General features: G+C 31.0%; 1 long non-coding RNA gene across 2 annotated transcripts in view; it reads right to left on the bottom strand.

Moving 5' to 3' along the window:
* Positions 1-13151: 13151 nt before the first annotated feature.
* LOC143200015 (uncharacterized) overlaps positions 13152-19479 on the bottom strand; it is an 83643-nt gene continuing 77315 nt past the window's right edge. For both annotated transcript variants that reach the window (XR_013006600.1, XR_013006601.1), the window contains exon 2: positions 13152-13367. This is a non-coding gene — a long non-coding RNA (uncharacterized LOC143200015). The remainder of the gene's footprint in view (positions 13368-19479) is intronic.

A 19479-nucleotide genomic window follows, 5' to 3' on the forward strand; every position in this document is an offset into this window, starting at 1 on the left:
GCAAATAAAATATGGTTTGCTAAAGTTTTTATTTTACAAGTTTCTTTACAACTATGTATTTTAAACAGATTTTAATCATCAGTCTTTTGAATTTATAAATAACTTTACTGTTGTTCTATTGTTTAACGTGACCTTTCAACCTGGAACTTCTTCATTGTTTCTTATTATTTGAGTAATGATTGTATCTTATAACTGTAAAATGACCAGCCTAGAGATTATTTTACAAACATATTTTATTAACATGCTAAAGCATCATTGTGGGTGTAACAATTTAACATGACTATCATTGTATAACCATACACAATCATTTCATATCTATTTCAAATTCTATACTCTTACCTATAAACAATTATAAATATTTATTTCCAGGGAAGTATTCAAAAGTGGAAACATTTTGACACACCATAAATAGTATCAACAAATTTTAAATAGCTTAAGTCATTAAACTAATCTGCTTTTTCCAGCTAGGCGTATCCAACAAATAATTTCTTGGCAGCATTAAATATAATAAAAACATAACAAATTTTCTATACTAGTAGCTATAAAGAATTTCCATATAGAGTATTCTAACAATATTAACCATGGTCAATGAAATAAAATTAACCCAGGTAACCTATGTCGTGTATACATAGATCTTAACAAATAAAAATCAATTTCTGCGTGCTAAAAATAGTAGACGCTAACAGCCCGAGTATGTATCACTTAATACAATCAACTATCGACTAAAAATAAACTGAACGTGCATGACTGTATATTAAATATTCAAAAATATATCCAACAAACTCGCATTACTAAAACATGATATATTTTTCATTAAATAATCTAACAAAAAATTAACTAAATTATATTTGTCCAGTTAAATAATAAATGCTGTATTTATCACTGTATATCAATTCACTTTTTAATTAATAATATTAGTTGTTTATGAAGCCTTCTGATTGGTGAATGATCAAGACGCGCACCATCTTAGTTGCGAGGTCATGCGTTATACCCTTAGCTAAGTAATTGCAAAAAGCCATGCCTAATTTGGTAATCGGTTGATTAGTAAATCAAATCAACGTGGAAGCAATACAGCTACTGGACAACGCGCAAGATTGAAGCTAACCAAACCAGCCGAATTTATATCAAAGTGTCATTCTTAACATTCGCTATTTTTTAATTTGGAAAATATATACTGATGTATTTATCCTATACTCGTCTTATTTTTGTTCTGATGCATAAGTATAAGGGAGTAATAAACTAATCTATATATTAACATCAGTATAATAATTAACATGAAATATATTTTTAACAAAAAAAATTAACCTACTTCAAAAAATAAATAAGGGACTCACTAAAAATTAAAAAATAATCAAACTTTTTAACACAATTTTTTTAAAATAAAGTATGTATATATTTAAAATAATTAAAAACCTTATGTAACCCATCTACTACACGTATTTTATATTCTACTGTATATATCCAATTTAGATTAATATCTACCTAAACCTATTTATCTATTTGCAATATTATTTTAACTTTGAACCCAAACAGTTATATTAATTTAGATTTATTTTATTGGTAATTTAATTTTTTGTATAGTCACAAAATTATATTATTATTTTTGTATTTTTGGGCTCAGTTAGTTTATTTAACAGTATTAACAACTTAGTATCAGCATCACATATTTCTTACCTTTGCAGTTTTGAATGTCACTTCCGGAGAATTTTATTTTATTTTCTTTTAAATAATTTTCAGATTAATCATTAAATATTTAGTACATCATATTCGCCAAACATTGGCCCTTTCGATCATTTGCTCCAGTCGGCGAGTCATATTTCCGCCGAGGTGCATTTCACTTTTGTACGAAATATCTAAGAATTAGACTGATTCTCGAATCACCTCAGTTACAAAAGACTAGAAATATTTTTGCTCATAACGCGCATACCTGAAAGATCAAGAAAAGTTGTAGGTCGCCATAAACTATGGATAAAATATATTGTGCTAGGTGCTTGCCTGCATTTTGATCAACGATATTTATTGGTGATAATGCAAAATATCAATGTAAACAAGAGCTAAGCAACCTAATCTAACTGTAAATTGGGTTGAAATGAAATGTTTTGAAATTCCTTTTCATAAAATAACAGTCAGTCAATCGCTGAAAATTTCATATAAGTAACTTCCAGTATCAATATTACGTTAATTCATTACATTCCAACATTGCTACCGTAGTATGTTGCACATTGTACAGTAGTATACCTATTTGTGATTAAAGAAGATCTTCATACAATTACCGAGTCCTCGTGTCCAGGTTTAATTCCTAACGTCTCCTAACGTCTAACATTTCGACGTCCATTTCGACGTCATTTTAAACGTCTTTGACAAATTTTTTGGGTTTCCTACCACAGTCCCAAATCAATCCCAAAAAAAATACACAAAAGGACTTAAAAAATACGCAAATAACAGTTAAACAGCTTAAAATAATAACACTTATAGTATAGGTTAAGGTTTTGACATTTCTCCGTATAAAATTTAATAATTCAGGGCCTACAGAAGCTACTCATTGAGTTTGATTTGAACAAATCTACTGCCGAATCCTATAAATTACTTTTTACTATAAAAAATTGATCCGACTTCAAAAAATAAATAAGAAACTCACTAAAATGCTAAAAATAATCAAATTTAGACTTTTAACACAAAGAAAACACGTTTTAATATAAAATATGTACGCAGTAATCAATGTAACAACTAAATAAAAATCAGTTTAAGGTGATTTATTTATTTATTACATTTTAGTGAGATCATTACTTATTTTTGATAATAAAAATATATTATTTTTCCCTTTTTAGGGTGAGATATTTACTCAATAAATTAATTAGTTTTTTATTTAAGTTTTACAATAAATAGCCCATGTAAAAGTATAGCCTATATGAAGAAAAATAATAATAAAGAATCAATTATTGAAAATAAGGAATGTTTAAGGCACTGGAGCCCGATACCTAGTCTAGGTGATTTAACAAATGTTTCAACCAAACTAGAAAAAAAAGTATACCCAAATATCTGATCATTGTGGAAATATTGTACGTGCCTTCCTTCCCCCCATCTGAACATGGGATGGGCACTCTTTCTAATAAAAATAAAAATCGGCCCATAATTGTTGGACAAATCGGCGAATATAAATATATATATATATATACATATATATATATATATATATATATATATATATATATATATATATATATATATATAGAATATATATATATATATATATATATATAGAATATATATATATATATATATATATATATATATATATATATATATATATATATATATACATATATATATATAGAATATATATATATATATATATATATATATATATAGAATATATATATACATATATATATATATATATACATATATATACATATATATATATATATATATATATATATATATATATATATATATATATATACATATATATATATATATATATAGAATATATATTATTCCATAATGCCATATAATGGTTAAAAAGAAGAGTTTTCCGTGGAATATTCCGATTATTATAAAAAGAGGAAATTCCGCCAGACCCAGCGAACTCACCAGACATAGCGCCTTTTGATTACCACCTGTTCAGATCGATGCAGCATGAACTGGAACTCGGTTTCGAAATACGTGTTTGAAGTGTGAAAATGGATCGATGATTGTATTGCTGTTAAACAAACATCTTTCGTAAACACGGTATGGGTACATTGACAGAAAAATAAAAAACATTTGAACAGAAAATGGCGAAAAATATATTGATTAATCTATATTTTGCCAATTATCCTCAATAAACACAAATACAAAAGTGAAAAAAAATGATCAATCTACATGCAAGCTCCTAATATTTCTTTCACACTAAATTTACAAAAAAATACAAAACTACTAAATACACATATCATATAAATATGGTTTTCAGTAGCGTTTTCTTTTAATTAGATTAAGATAGTAAAATACAAACAATTATCCCCAACACATTGTATATTCTATAACAGTCAAGATGTCAAAGATTAACTAACAACAAGGAAACTAAAAAAGGTGTACTCTATATTTTATAAATATATAAATCCCAACAATTAAAAATCAAGTTTGCTATTTCCCGAGATTCAGCGGAGAATCAAAGAAGGCGTGCCTATTCGACCGCCAACCGAGTACATAACTCAGGGATATTAATTACCCGTGCGGTTTGTATGGCGAATCAAATCGCGTTCCTTGTACATGTCATAAGCGCTATATTTACGACATTATAATGGATATTTATTGGTTGCAGCTTTTACCCACAATACGTATTTTCTCCGCACCGACCGGCACGGGGTAATATACAATCCAGACATTCGAATCTTTGTACCTAGCATGTGTATACGGACAGGCCGACCGTTTAAACCATCGATTTGTCTCGTTTCCGATCGACCCCCGTATAAAAAACGAACTCTAAATTGTAATTCGGAAGTCTGACAGGCGCGGCGTTCACGGTGCACTCATTTCCATATCGATACCGAATAGATCCACCTGTTGCCAGGTCAGTTCTAATTTAAATATCCAGCCAAAACTAACTTCAGTTGCATATTTACTCTTTAATTCCATTCAGTGCTATATTATTTTATGACGTTGAATTTGGACTGAATTTATTCGTATCGGTTAATTACTCTGGCCCGTTAAATATAATTAAAAACAGTAATCTTCAATAAATTAGATCAATTATCGATTTGGCAACACCGGTAGATTCGCACACCGTCCACTCGACCACCTATCGGTTACCATAGAAACGCCTTTTTTACCAAGTTGGCTGGTTTCAATAGTGCGTTAAATTTTATGATAGATAGACAATAAAATAGTTTTATTTGTATAATAAACGTGTTCAGTGAAAATACCTGTTAGAAGCTTAGTGCTGTTATAGTGAGTATTTAATAATTTAAATTAATCAGGTTTCTCTCATAATAAAGAGACTATTTTAAAAATATTATCTTACTGAAGTTATTTTGACAATAATTTCAATATAACGTCAGAAATGTGTGCTACGCATATTACTAATAGAATTAATAGAAGTAATATAAGTTTGTCTGTTAAAATATACTGTTTAGAAAGTCATATTAAAGGAAATGTATAACTACTAAATGATTATAATCATTAAATAAACTATTGACTTTTCAAAGTGAATCAGATCTATGAAGTAAATAATTGATAAAAAGTACAACGATTAAAGTGTCATATAGTTACACATTTGTATATTAAAACAATAATAAAAATAATTAGGCACTTTTTTATGCCAGTTGCCATATTTTGCATAAATATTTTAGGTCTATAAATTTTTTCAGCACTTTTGCGTCTGCTTCGTTTTCTTCAAAAAGGGTGGTAAAATGTTCGCTAATATATAAAAAAAAGATAGATGCCGATTTATTAATTTTATATAAACTGATATATCTCTGTGTATTAGAATTAACTGTAAACTATAACCGTTCCTATTGCTTTTGTTAACCATGCTGGGAACTTTAAATGAAAAACGAGCTTCTTGGTTCTTTGAGCTCGCTCGTTTTTCATTTATTGCGACGACACCGTGGCGGGATATAAATCGGCGGAAAATACTTCCATGAGAATTTCCGCCATTGCGAATGCCCGACGCTGCAGCAAAACCACTGCGGGTAGTCGATGAATTAAGTGCTGGGACGGACCGAAAAGTTGCGTATATTGCGAGTTTTACGATCGAATATGCATGTATACACACAAAAACCGGGAGTGTAATATGCGTATTCCTACTAGTCGAAATTATGTAGCAGGTACGTTTTTTTTATTCAAAATAAATATTAACCACCTACAAAACCTATAAAACTACAATAGCGGTCATAATATTTTTTTTGGAGTTGATTTTATATATTTAAGATCAATACACACCTATTGATCAAAACATTCAAATAAAAGGTTAATTGAAAAGTCCCCGGCCTACCAAATTAAAACACATTTGTTTGGAAAAATTATTTTGTTTTATTCAACATAATTCCCTTCAAGGGTTCGATAACTGATTATAGCGACCCTCCAACTTTTCGATGCCATTTTGTAGTACGATTTGTCCTTTGCTTCAAAATAGGCATCAGTTTCGACGATCACCTCTTCATTTTTCCCAGCGAGCATTCTTTTGAGATCTGAAAGCGGGAAATAGTCGCTGGGGGCCAGATCTTGAGAGTACGGTGGATGAGGAAGCAATTCGAAGCCCAATCTCTTTTGGGTGTCCACTACGTTCACTGTCTTCGGTGCTCCTTTCACCACGTCTAAACTTAACATACCAATCTTTGATGGTTAATTTTCCTGGGGCATCAAGCCAAGTTTTTGCGTCAACTGTATTTTTTGCCTTCAAAAAGCAATATTTCATCAACACGCGAAATTCCTTTTAATCCATTTTTTTTCACAATAACAAAAGTTGCTTGACTCAAAATGCTATAATCCACAAATTAATGATCCGACAGCTGTCAAATTTATACACGCCAGCTAATAAACATATTGATTTAATTCTACTAGCGACATCTATGTGTCAGGCCGGAGACTTTTGATTATTGACCTGTTGTTGATACATTTTCCAAAATGTCGGTACACTAATATGCTTTACATTAGACATTTTTTTTTAATTAGATACAATCTTAACTTGTAAATTAATATTTTATTACAGTCCACAAGCAAGACGAATGCGGAATAAATAAATCAGTATATATTTCTCAAAATGATATTAAATTAAACTAACTTGGAGTTGGATAACCAGTTAGCAAAACCCCAAACTTTGTAATTATTAACTAAAATAAAAGAAAAGCTAATGAAACGTTTGAATCTTAGATTAATTCGGAGATATATGTCAAATAACTAGTACAGTTTGATATTGATCCTGAGCTGTAGAGCTTTTTGTTTAGCATAATAGTTGAAATTTTTGGCCTGCCCACATGATGGATGCTGAACTACTTCGCATATTGTGCTTGAAGAATTGGGAACCCCAAGTGATATAATTAGGTTTCCGTTTTTTTTGCTGAAAAGTAAAATTGACATGGAAATATCTATTTTGTATTTATGGATATTGTGGATTTCCACTTCTACACTTTTTCTAGAAAGAATCATTGGTCAATCAAATTTTTAAAATAGTTTCGATGTTTATACAAGGTATATGTCGAAATTAAGAAGAAACGATTTCTTTGGAAAATATTGTTTAATACTAGTACTGTATCCAAAAACGACTTACGACATTATAGATTAACTTTTCCGATAACCAAAAAATGATACAAAAAAAATACAAACAAAAAACAAGTACATTTCAGTAATACAACCGACAAAAAAGGCACAAAATAAAAAATAGTTTTATCAGAAAAATATCGATATTGATAGTTTTTTTTTTTAATATTTTAAAGTATCCTTATTACCAACTGTTGTGAGCTCCGCAGCCCATGGCGTTAAGCCTACCGACTGGCTAGTGACCAACTTAGAATTCATCTCAGAAGTTATCCGGTCTTATCCAGCCTGGTTACTGGCGTGAATGGGGTAATTTTCCTTGTCGGATTTATACTCTTGTCTAGGAGAATCACAAATATTAAACAAACACAAGCATAAATGTACGACCATGCCCCAGTAGGATTCGAACCCGCGACTATCGCAACAGTAGGTGGACCGTCCTGTCGCCTTTGTATATTTTTTATAGATTCAGGTAGAATATAGATATTTTTAAGATAAATTATACTGGTGCTTAATAACCAAAGAAATCATTAATTCATCAAGAAGTTTGACGATATTTTCTAGTTTTATTACTCTGAAGAGAAAATAGGTCTTTAATTCAAAAAAACTATCAGTTTTTGAAAAAACTGTCGAACAAAAAATATCGATATATCCAATAGACTGATCGTAATATTATGTTGTAAGGATTGTGTGTTGTCGTAGGTCTCTATATAGAAGTGAAATGCTGCAACGATTATGCATTAAAAATAATTATAATGAATGATTTATATGACAAGTAAAATTTATGTAAACGTATTTTTTCTTGTCAAGTCTTGTTCGTTTCGTTCCTATCGGTCAGTTTACCTGTGGGTTTTGAAGATTGTGAGCTTTCCATAGATTAAGCAATTTTCGAATTCTATGTCGAAAAAATGTCTTAACCTTTTGGGCGATCAAAGATAGGAATTATATTTCAATATCTGCCAAGTGTGAACCGATAATCTACCAAATCATGCTACATCCCGTGGAACAACTACTAAGCAAGAGGAGCAATGTTCTGTGAACACTGAGGATGTGTTCATTTCACTTAGGCCCAGATAATATTTCACAATTTTCGAAATATAACACCGAGCGTTATATTGTAACAGTAACTTGTAATTTTATCTCGTAATATAATATAAAATAGCCTGTAATGGAAATGCTACGTGCAACAATTTTCTTTTAATATACAACTTACTTATAAATACTCTTTAAATCACAATATAAGATGACCTTCGAGACATAAATAATCCACTTTGGTTTTAATGTTGAAGTTTGTTCTTTTTTGCCTTTGTATCAAGTGTTTGTTAGAAAAAATCGCATTTCATTGTCTTCTATCTTGTATTTATATTCATAAGACAGTTATTTACTCTTTTTGTGAACTGTTTTATCCTTCAAATTAAGGTTTTCTAAACGTCGAACTAACGGTCGGTTGGAGCGTTATCTTCATAAACTTTAATAATTATTTAACATTCTTCAGCTGTATCTTGCTTGCAATTAATGCAGAAAATTAACAGTTCTGGCAAATTATGGTAGGTTTTATTGTATTTTAATCTGTATACTCAAAAATGTAGACTGATATATGTTCAATATAAAGTTAAATTAAACCACCACTATAGTGCTGTGATTTCTGGGATAGTGTAACTATAGTAATATCCTTAAGATGTGCATTAAAACCAGTAGAATAGTGGTGCGTTTAGATTTAATTATTACAATCAAGCGCGCGCCATTATAAAAGGTAATTTATTTCCTATTCTGATATACAGTTAAAAAATATCATCTCTAGCAACATCATTATGGTTAGATAAATAATTAAAAATTTCAACTGGCTGTGATATGTATTAAAAAATTTCAAAAGCTTGAATTTATTATTAAACTATTAGATATATTATTAATTTAATCCTAGTCGTTGTATTTAAATTATATTTAATTTTACTGTAGAAACTAAAATTATATGCATGAATTTTAATAGTCATAAACACTGGAATGTTATTGAGCACATAAACGCAAATTACAGATATTTTAGAATTTCTATTATAATATTTATTGCATTTTACAATATCATATTCACGGAACAACATAAACTACAAACATAAAATATAAGTTTATTGAATCACTATTAAATTTGAACATAGAAGTTTACGTGGGACTTCCGTGGATATATCCATTTAAACTACTACTAATAATTAAATTAATAACTCATATCAACACTTATTGATTTTACCATATTTAGCTTGATCTATGAAGCTGTAAATGTAAAATTAAGTCTATTGCAATATAATTTTGTTCGGTCATTGATGATAACATCTTGTTTTATGCCTATGTTTTACTTAACTACATTTAAGTAATTTCCTACATTATTATTATACTGGTGTTAAACTGGCTATTGACTACTTGTAACTCAACACGTGAAAGTTAGCATAATAGATGGCGTATTGTAAATTAATTATGATTGTTTCTTTAGCTGAAATCTTACTATATTATGGCTAAATATCTATATATGCATAAATATATACCTACCTATATATTGGTTTTGAATGTGTTGACAAGTCAAAACCGACAGGATCCTTTCTGATCATTGTGTGGTCTAAATTATGACCTTAGTGATTCGATTTACTGCACACAGTCTCGCTTAAATAAAGGTGTTATGGATACCGCAGAGTTCACAGTTATTATATATGTAAACCCATTGCATTCCAGTTTCTCGTTCCAGTTCAAAAAAGTTTTCTTTTTTACCTAGTAATCAATGAAATCATAACATTGAAATTGTTATAAATGACATTTTCATTCTGTTAATGTGTCAGTTATTATTCTCTCCTTTTAGATCATTCCAAATGCATGTAAACAACTGGAAATAATTGATTCACCTGTTGAGTTTCCAGAAAGATTATTGAAGCCTTGAACTATGTTTCGCTCAACAAGTATTGCAATTCATTGTCTTCCAACTTATTTTGTCCTCCAGACCATTCTTTATTAATTAGTATTTTAAGCCGAGTAATGTCAAATAGTGCGAACGGAATATAATTTTAACAATTAGGTTAGATCATTTTATGATTGTCTAAATTGATATCTCGCATTTGCAGCAATAGGTATCGCTGATCAAAATATACTCAAGCACCTAATATGCACATTTAATATTTGAGATGAAACCGGAACTGATCAAAATTAAATGAAAAAAATAAAGGAGGCAAATTAGCATGGTATAACTATTCAGATGCGAAAATGAAGGAAAAGAGGAACCAGACCTTTGAGATAAAAAAATAAGCTTCATATAACACTGAACTATCATATATGTGTAAATAATATGTCTTAGAACATCGATTTGGCATTTGGTTAGTAGCAAGTACCAAAAATAAACCACAAAACTTCATGAAATTAAAAAATAATCCAATACGCTTGCTATATTATTTAAATAAAGAATCGGGATATTTGAAATTACCTTTTTATAACTAGGGTTGAACTAAAATTCATTTCATAATACCTAACTTAGTTATTATAATTCATTCCAAAATCAAGTATTCTCTTTTATTTATTTGTTTCTCAGCCCATCAACCTCTTGGGCTATTTAGGGTCGGTTACAATGTGGTATTCAGTTTAAATATAATACATCATACAGTAAATACGTAACACATAATAGAAAATTAGCAATATAGAGTATTTATAAAATGTAAGATAAATTAAAGACAACACATTTATAATAGTAAATAAATTAGAGTGTAAAGTGTCCTAGCAGGTCGCCGGCTGTCAAAAAATTAATCAGCATGTCTAGTTGCTCGGGTTGGACCAATTGCTTCAATGACCTAGGCATCCCGGCTTGCAGCCTTAGAATTCCATGCTTCCGACAGTCTAGAAGGATGCGCTTGGCGTTCAGCTGAGTCTGACACTGGACACATAGGTGGGCCTCGTCTTTTCAACAAATGTTCGTGGGTAAGTCTGCAGTGTCCTATCCGCAGTCAAGCAAGGATACTCAATTTGAATCTACTAATATTGTTGTGTTGGGAAGCTGTTGAAAGAGTCTCTTGATCGCCCATAACTTATTGTTATTCGTAAAGAGGTCCCAGTTTAGTTGATCCAATTGTTTATAGAGAGCTTTCATGTATGTTTTAGCGTGATCCTTGCAAAACAGCATACTTAGATTGATCTTCTTTCTAACTCGGTCAAGGTCGGCTTTTTCATTTTCGGGTATTAAGGGGACCCAGAGGTATGTAATCCTTACTCCCTTCTTTTGTAATGTTGTGTCCAGCTCTAATATATATATATATATATATATATTCGGTAAAATTGGTAATATTGCAACAGTGCCTCTAGAGGATCGAACAGTAAATTCTGATTGGTACACAACCATTTGTTTGCCAGAATTCATCGGTAAAATAAGGAAAACAAACTAGAGACATTTTGCTCTCACACATCGGCTCAAACAAGAGACTATTTGAGCACTCAAAACATCGAATTGATTGGTCATCCGCCGTACAGCCCTGATTTGGCACCCAATGACTTCTTTTTGTTTCAATCCGTGAAGAATAAACCGTGTGGTCAACGATTTTCATCGCCCAAAGAAGCTATTGAAGCGTTCAAAAATAATTTTATGAAGATACCTCATTCGTAATGGAATAAATGCTTTTAAAATTGGTTTAAGCGTAAGCAAAATTTTATCGATCATCGTGGCGAGTACTTTGAAAAACAATAAAACTATATTCGCAGCTTAACTTTTTTTTTCCTATTCCCGAAATATAAATAGTGACCCTCGTATAATTCTCAAGGTGGTGTTTTGTACTGGGTCGAGTTTCTTCACATGTGAGGGGGCTGCAATAATATAGCTGCTGGCTGTATATATTGCTTAGCGATGTTCGATGTGCTCCCCAGTAGTGATTGGAGAGAGTCTTAAGTCTGATAAACATTTGCTCTTAATGTAATTTATGTGTGAGAGCCAGTATAGCATATGGACAAATACCAAACCAATCTGAAAAAGTGGACACCTACAGACTTCTCGACTGAGAACTTCAGACCGTTTTGCTGGGCCAATATAGGTATTTCACTGAGGAAGTTCAGTAGGAGATGCTGACTATACATATGATCTCAATGTCTGTGACATAATTATATCATCCGCATAAATTCGATCGTTAATGTGAGTAGGGACAACCTCGTTTACTGAGTTCATAGCCACGATAAACAATAACGGATTGATAGAGGAGCCCTGAGTACTCAATTCGTCTGGTGGTAAGACGCTGAAATTACACCATTCACCCTGACTCGAAAACATCTGTCAGCCACAAAGGAGGCAATAAATCTATTCAATTTCCCCCCTATTTGCCAGTCCAATAGTTGTCTTTGGATGCTATTTGTGTTCATCGTGTCAAATGCCCTTTCCAAATCAAGGAACAAGGACAGCAGTCGCGTGTTGCCCGAGTTGAAGGCTTCAAAGAGATCCTTCTGAAACCCGGTCAGGTGATCGAGTGTAGTGTGAAGTCCAACCGACGCACATTTAATAGTCTATGTTTTTTAATTATAGATTGACACATATAACTAAAAGACACAGACTATTAAATGATCGGTGGCTGGACTTCATATTAAACTCGAGCCCACATATTTATATTTTTATTTTTTAAGACCTTTATATTTTCTAGACCAAGGACATTATATTTTTCTAATTACTAACAGTCATTATACAAAATGGTCATATTGTGGTTGAGTATATTAAAAAACACTAACATGAGACCAGGAGAAAATATTAAATAAATTCCGTCAACTTCTAATATATCATTTAATGTTACATAAAAAACTTTAAAAAATTTTTTTTAATATAGCATAACATCAATTTACATCTCATCTTCTTCATTTTATTACCTGTTTACTCTGTTCCTTCAATTAAATTGGTGATCATGTTAAAATAAAAGTTCTCGTTTATTTTAAAAGTGTTTATTAGATTATAACACAAACCTGTCCGCCAGGTAGAGTTTTGCTTCCAAATAGCCCATAACCTAAATATTATTAGCTCTCACTCCATAAAGATATCAGTGCCGGTTCAGTTTTAACCATAAAATTCCGAAACGCATCCATGGCTTATTTCACATGTTGTTGTTGCGCCTGTCGATCAGCTTCCTCTCGGATTTGCGTGGCTAAAATAAAACAGCTCTAGTAAAAATTTCGACGATACGTAATCAGCTAAATTAGCAATAAATTCTAGTGGTAACTAGGCTATGTTTGTACGCGATATAAAGCCGCGACTATTTATGAGGAAATGCACGAATAAATCAGGACGATAAGTCGTGATATTTGTTAGACGATGGTGATTTAGCGTCGTCCGTGGATGGTGATTTACCATCGCCGATGGATGGTGATTGAAATGCGGTATTTTTTTTCCCTGGAGGTCGATTTACTAAGCTATCGAGCGGTGTGATTTTGAAACATGATAATGGTGAAATTAATGGTCAGTCGTAAGGTTTGTCACTGCATTATGGCTGTGACATTGTTAAATTTAATAGGTAATAAATCGAGTTTAAACGCGTTTACTGTTAGTTAATCTTGTTATATTTTTTATGTCATACATCAGGTGAAAAGTTCTGGGTTTGATACATAATTGTCACTTGTTATAAAAAAATCTAATTGGTATTATATTTCTATCTTTCACTTCAGTCTTCTTACAAGTTTTCCCATACAAAATTTTAACATATTATACTATTTATAATGCAGTAAAACTTCAAACTTCAAATGTTAAATCCCATAATACTAGTGAATAATAAATTAGAAAAATTTAAGTACTTTTTTCATTTTGTTTGAATTGTGTGAATGTTTTGATTTTAAAGGATTAAGTAGTTGAAGTATTAACCATTAATAAACCTGCCATGATTAGTGATTTTGACAGGCCTTTTGGAAAACTATCTTTATACTACAGAGTTCGACATATACCGGACCAAATGATAGTCGGACATTTTTGTTTTGTTTGAAACATATTGTCCAGCTAATACCAAATGGTCTTTTTCTGATGTTGTATTAGTCTCATGGTTTTGATCTTTGCGGACGTCATAGACCCTGAGTAAATATTATCTGACTATCATGAAATATGAGAAGATAGGGTTCTAATCAGCGGATTATAATTTTACAGTGTGTCAAGAGAAATCGTTACACTGAGCATAATCTTGAAACATTTAACTTTTTTGGATTTGTGCAAGTTGTCTCTAAGATATACTTTCTGTGGAATGGAGAGTTTCATATTTCCGCAAAGTTGTGGATATAGTAGGTTATACATACCTGCTGGCTTTGATCTGTTAATCGGACAGAGCAAGGTTCGGCTTATATAATGAATATGTCAAACTTCTTAGCCAATCGCGCTCGATTCTTGCCCAATGACTAAATATGTCAATGGCCTAGCATTGTCATGACGGACGAAAAGTAGTACATTTTCCAATAAGGTCAAATAATTTTTTGGGAGATTTTTTGAAGGTTTTCTGGACATCACTCACATTCAAAAATAAATAGTAAATGACAATTTTATTATTCACATCTAGTCTATTCAATTTTCCACTGTAAATCCATATACCAGCTTGGTTTTTAAACTCTCATGTTAGAATTAGTAAGACATCATAGACACGGCAAGACAGATATTGTATCTTTAAATTTTAAAAATGCTTCTATTACTAATTGTTTCCAAAAAATCGCAAAGATAACAAATAGAATTTGACATAGAACATTTATTGAATTAGTATTCAACCTGTCTTCATCTTAGAAACATTTAGCCAGAAATTATGTAGAAGTTCAACAAAAATCGAATATAAAATTCCATTTTTAAATTTTATATAACTATGTATTTTAATGAATAAAAGTATGAGAAACTAGTGTTTTAATCAATACGATGATAAGATAATAAATTTTGTGAAAATCATTTATCATCTCTTTGATTTATTAGAGGTTTAATTAAAGCTTTTTACCACTCTCACAAGGGACATCACTTTTATTTTTATACCATATAAAAGATTTTAGTAATAAATAGTAATAATAGTAAATAGATCTTAAATAGTCCAATATGAAGGATTCTTGAATAAGTAAACAAATAATTGAACAAAAATTAATACATTTTTAGTAGTCCATGATATTTTTATTTCTTAGATAACGATAAATATATGGTATAACTAAAATAAGCTACTTTTTGGAAACAATAACACGGCAGTCTATATTTTCACTAAATTTTTGGTTTAAAATATCCCTCATAAACAGGAACATAAAAAACTACACATGTCTTGTTTAAAATTCATATCCTATACTGTTTATTATCATACTAATGAATACCTCATAAACCACTGAAACATTTTGAAAGATAACTCCTTACAATCTCCAGGACACACTTTTAACAAAAAAAAACACAGCTGTTTTACAAGATGTTCGCAGTCGACCTCTGTATGTATCGATATATTCTACTAACTACGTAATATTTCCAAGGAATTTTATCACGCTTCGTTAATTTATATTATTTTGCGAATCTACTTGATGTAATTGATGTACTGAATCAATAATTATTATGGATAATTGTTTGTTACAGGTTAGGCCGTTACATTGCTCGGACTTGTATAGGTATGTTGAAACAATATTTTTATAGATATAAGAAACCTATTCAAAAGTTAATATTTAATCGATAGTATACTCTTTCGGGTCACGACTACCATTCATACGCAAAACAGTCGGGTGACTGTGATTTGTATTGTTCAAGTTTGAATTTGCATTTGTCGTGTCTAGTACAGTTGCAAACAATAACTTCAATTTTTAATCTAGAGTTTATCTAATTTAACAACGTACATGTAACGTAACAGGTCAATTGAAAAGTCCCCGGCCTACCTTAGTAATACACATCTTTTTGGCAAAATTAGTTTTTTTATTCAACATAATTCCCTTCAATGGTGATACACTCATTATAGCGACCCTCCAACTTTTCAATACCATTTTTGTAGTAGATTTACACTTTGCTTCAAAGTAGGCCTCAGTCTCGGCGATCTCCTCTTCATTCGACGAAAATTTCTTCCCAGCGAGCATTCTTTTGAGATCTGAGAACAGGAAAGACTCACTGGGGGCCATATCTGGAGAATACGGTGCATGAGGAAGCAATTCGAAGTCCAATTCATGGATTTTTGCCATCGTTTTCACTGACTTGTGACACGGTGCATTGTCTTGATGAAGCAGCATTTTCTACAAATGCGCTCTTTTTTCGGCGATTTCGTCCTTCAAACGATCCAATAATGCTATGTAATAGTCGCTGTTGATGGTCCTTCCTTTTTCAAAGTAGTTAATGAAAATTATTCCATGCTCATCATCCCAAAATACAGACGACATAACCTTGCCAGATGACTGTTGCGTTTTCCTACGCTTTGGAGTGGGTTCATCGTGTGCAGTCTACTGGGATGACTGTCGATTGGACTTCGGACTGAAATGATGGTGCCATGTTTCATCCATTGTCACATATCGACGCAAAAACTCGGGTTTATTACGCTTGATCATCTTCAAACACTGCCCCAAATCATCAACTCGTCGTTGTTTTTGGTCAAAAGTGAGCTCGCGCGGCACCCACTTTGCATAGTGCTTTCTCATACCCAAATATTTGTGAATGATATGATGTACACCTTCAGTTGATATATTTAGAGTGTTTGCTATTTCATTCAATTTCAATTTACGGTCATTCAAAATCATTTTGTTGATTTTTTTAATCTTTTCCTCGGTAACAATCTCTTTTGGGCGTCCACTGCATTCATCTTCGGTGCTCATTTCACCACATCTAATCTTAGCATACCAATTCTTGGTGGTTGGAAAATCAACATGAGGCAGTGTCCGGAACTCGGCATCAAGCCAAGTTTTTGTTTCAACTGCATTTTTCCCTTCAAAAAGCAATATTATATCAACACGCAAAATTCCTTTGTATCCATTTTTTCACAATAATAAAAGTTGCTTGACTCAAAATGCTATAATTCACAAACTAATGATCCGACAACTGTCAAATTTATACGCGCATCTTTTGAGGGTGAGGGCTAACTATATATATATATATATATATATATATATATATATATATATATATATATATATATATATATATATATATATATATATATATATATATATAATCCTGAGTCCAAGCGGTAAATTGCACAAGCTACCAACCAAACTAACAAAAATGTCTGATGAATATAACATATGGGGTAGGACTTCTCATTTAGGCTTTCCTGCGTATACATTCACACACTCACATCACATAGCAAAACGATTTTAATGCATTTTTTTTGGACGACCTTTCCGAATACCTGTTTGGGCAACCTTGTGATCTTCCTTGTTATCACTGTTATTTATTATGTTATTTCATATCTATACATAATGCGAAAAAAGATGTTTAGATTTCAGTAATATTATAGATAATGCCAAAATCCTTGTGGTATTTGAATTTAGCTATATAATAATGTAATAACGAAAATGTCTTAAAATTAAATGACAGTACTAATATTATTGTTTTTGTGTAGTTGTGAAAGTTTAATTATTATTAATATTTTTTTCATTGTCATTATAGAGCTGTTTTTATAAAAGCTATATAAGCTGTAGTTCCGAAGAATAATATGTTTTTATTTTGAATTTGCCAAGTTTAGTTTTAAATTGCAACTATTATAAACGTTTTACTTTATTATTTTTACAATACTTTAATTTAATATAATATTTAATATTTAGTATAACATATATAATAATTTGATTATCTACATATAGTGTATTCAGATATAGTGATGTAGAGTTTAATTGGCCAAATTTATAATTCACGCCATTCATTTATCCATATGAATAGCATCTTTATATAAAAAACGCGCGATTCTAAAACTTCAAGCATATCAATTATAGGAATTTTAATATCTTTAATTGATATATTTGTTGGAATAAAATAATTACTACGGCCTATTTGCTTCAACCACTGTGACACTCTGGTCTCAATTTGAAATAATTTATTCTACCCGTTATTTCAATAGCTTCAAGCAACTTTTCAGGCATTCTACCTTTATCTTCATCATGATTAAATCCAAGCATTTTGTATAAAACAATTCATCTAATAACAACTATACATAGGGGCAAAGGTTATAATTATTACTAAAACTTGTTTTGAAAATACATTACCATAGATATATTTGATAGATAACATTAATTACAGTAACAATTGTCTCTATGCTAAAATACATGCAATCTCAAGAACAGACACTCACAACCTTGTTTAAATGGCATTTAATTGAATTTAATATCCACTAAGTCTTAATAATGAACAAAATATCTAATAAGTTTAAATGACTACTACAACAAAAGTCTCAAGAGTAAGATTATGTTCCGAACTGCAACATCAGAGGATCATGTGTCCATGTGTACATGTTAAAAGTCCTATGTATTCCATTTAGGCAAATTATGTAGTTACTTTCGCTTTATCTGCGTATTTTCATTATTTGAAACATAAGTAAATAAAAAAACAGGAATATTTTATAAAAGTATAATTTCTTTACCTACTAGAATTTTGTTAATCTATGTTCGATGAAATATTGGCATATGTCGTGTTTTTCTTTCACAGTTGAATATACCTTCCGATTAAACGGACTCGTTTAATTTGTTGTCCCTACAAATAATGTAAAATGTATCTATTTGACCAGATTTAAAGATCGTTAAATCAAAACTACCATGCTCTTTAAACAACACTGCTTAAAACTAAATAAATCATCATTTAATCATTTAATATGTTAACACACTCACTTTCCACGTTAATATCGTACAGCGCTGCCATATTTACATCACCGCGTAAAATTACACGTTCGTAGTCGATTTACGAACAACAGAAACGGTGAGTTATCTACCGTATTAGAATTGGAGCTGTCAGCGCGCAGCCGGTTGTTCAGGTCCAGTGAAAATATAGCCTAAAATATTTGTTTATATATAATTTTTTTATTATTTAATTATTACGTTGTTACTAGCCGTTTCCGTATAATCTACAATTTCTCTTTATGATAACTTAACTCTAAGTATATAACCAGGGGGACCCATCCGCCCCATCTCAGTCTCTGGTGAAATAATGTGTATACAAGTCACTACTGTATTTTTTATTATATGCACCTCACTACACAACACTACACAAGATCAAATGGTTTGATTCTTTTAAGTCTGTATCCTGCTCTGGTAGTATCCAAAAGCTGCAATACTTCAATATTCTCATGAGAATATAGTCTTTTTTCTCGA

Source organism: Rhynchophorus ferrugineus, unplaced genomic scaffold (genome assembly GCF_030347505.1).
Source record: "Rhynchophorus ferrugineus isolate W39M unplaced genomic scaffold, kcgeb_rfMv2 rfM1, whole genome shotgun sequence".
Taxonomy (NCBI): Eukaryota; Metazoa; Arthropoda; class Insecta; order Coleoptera; family Curculionidae; genus Rhynchophorus; species Rhynchophorus ferrugineus.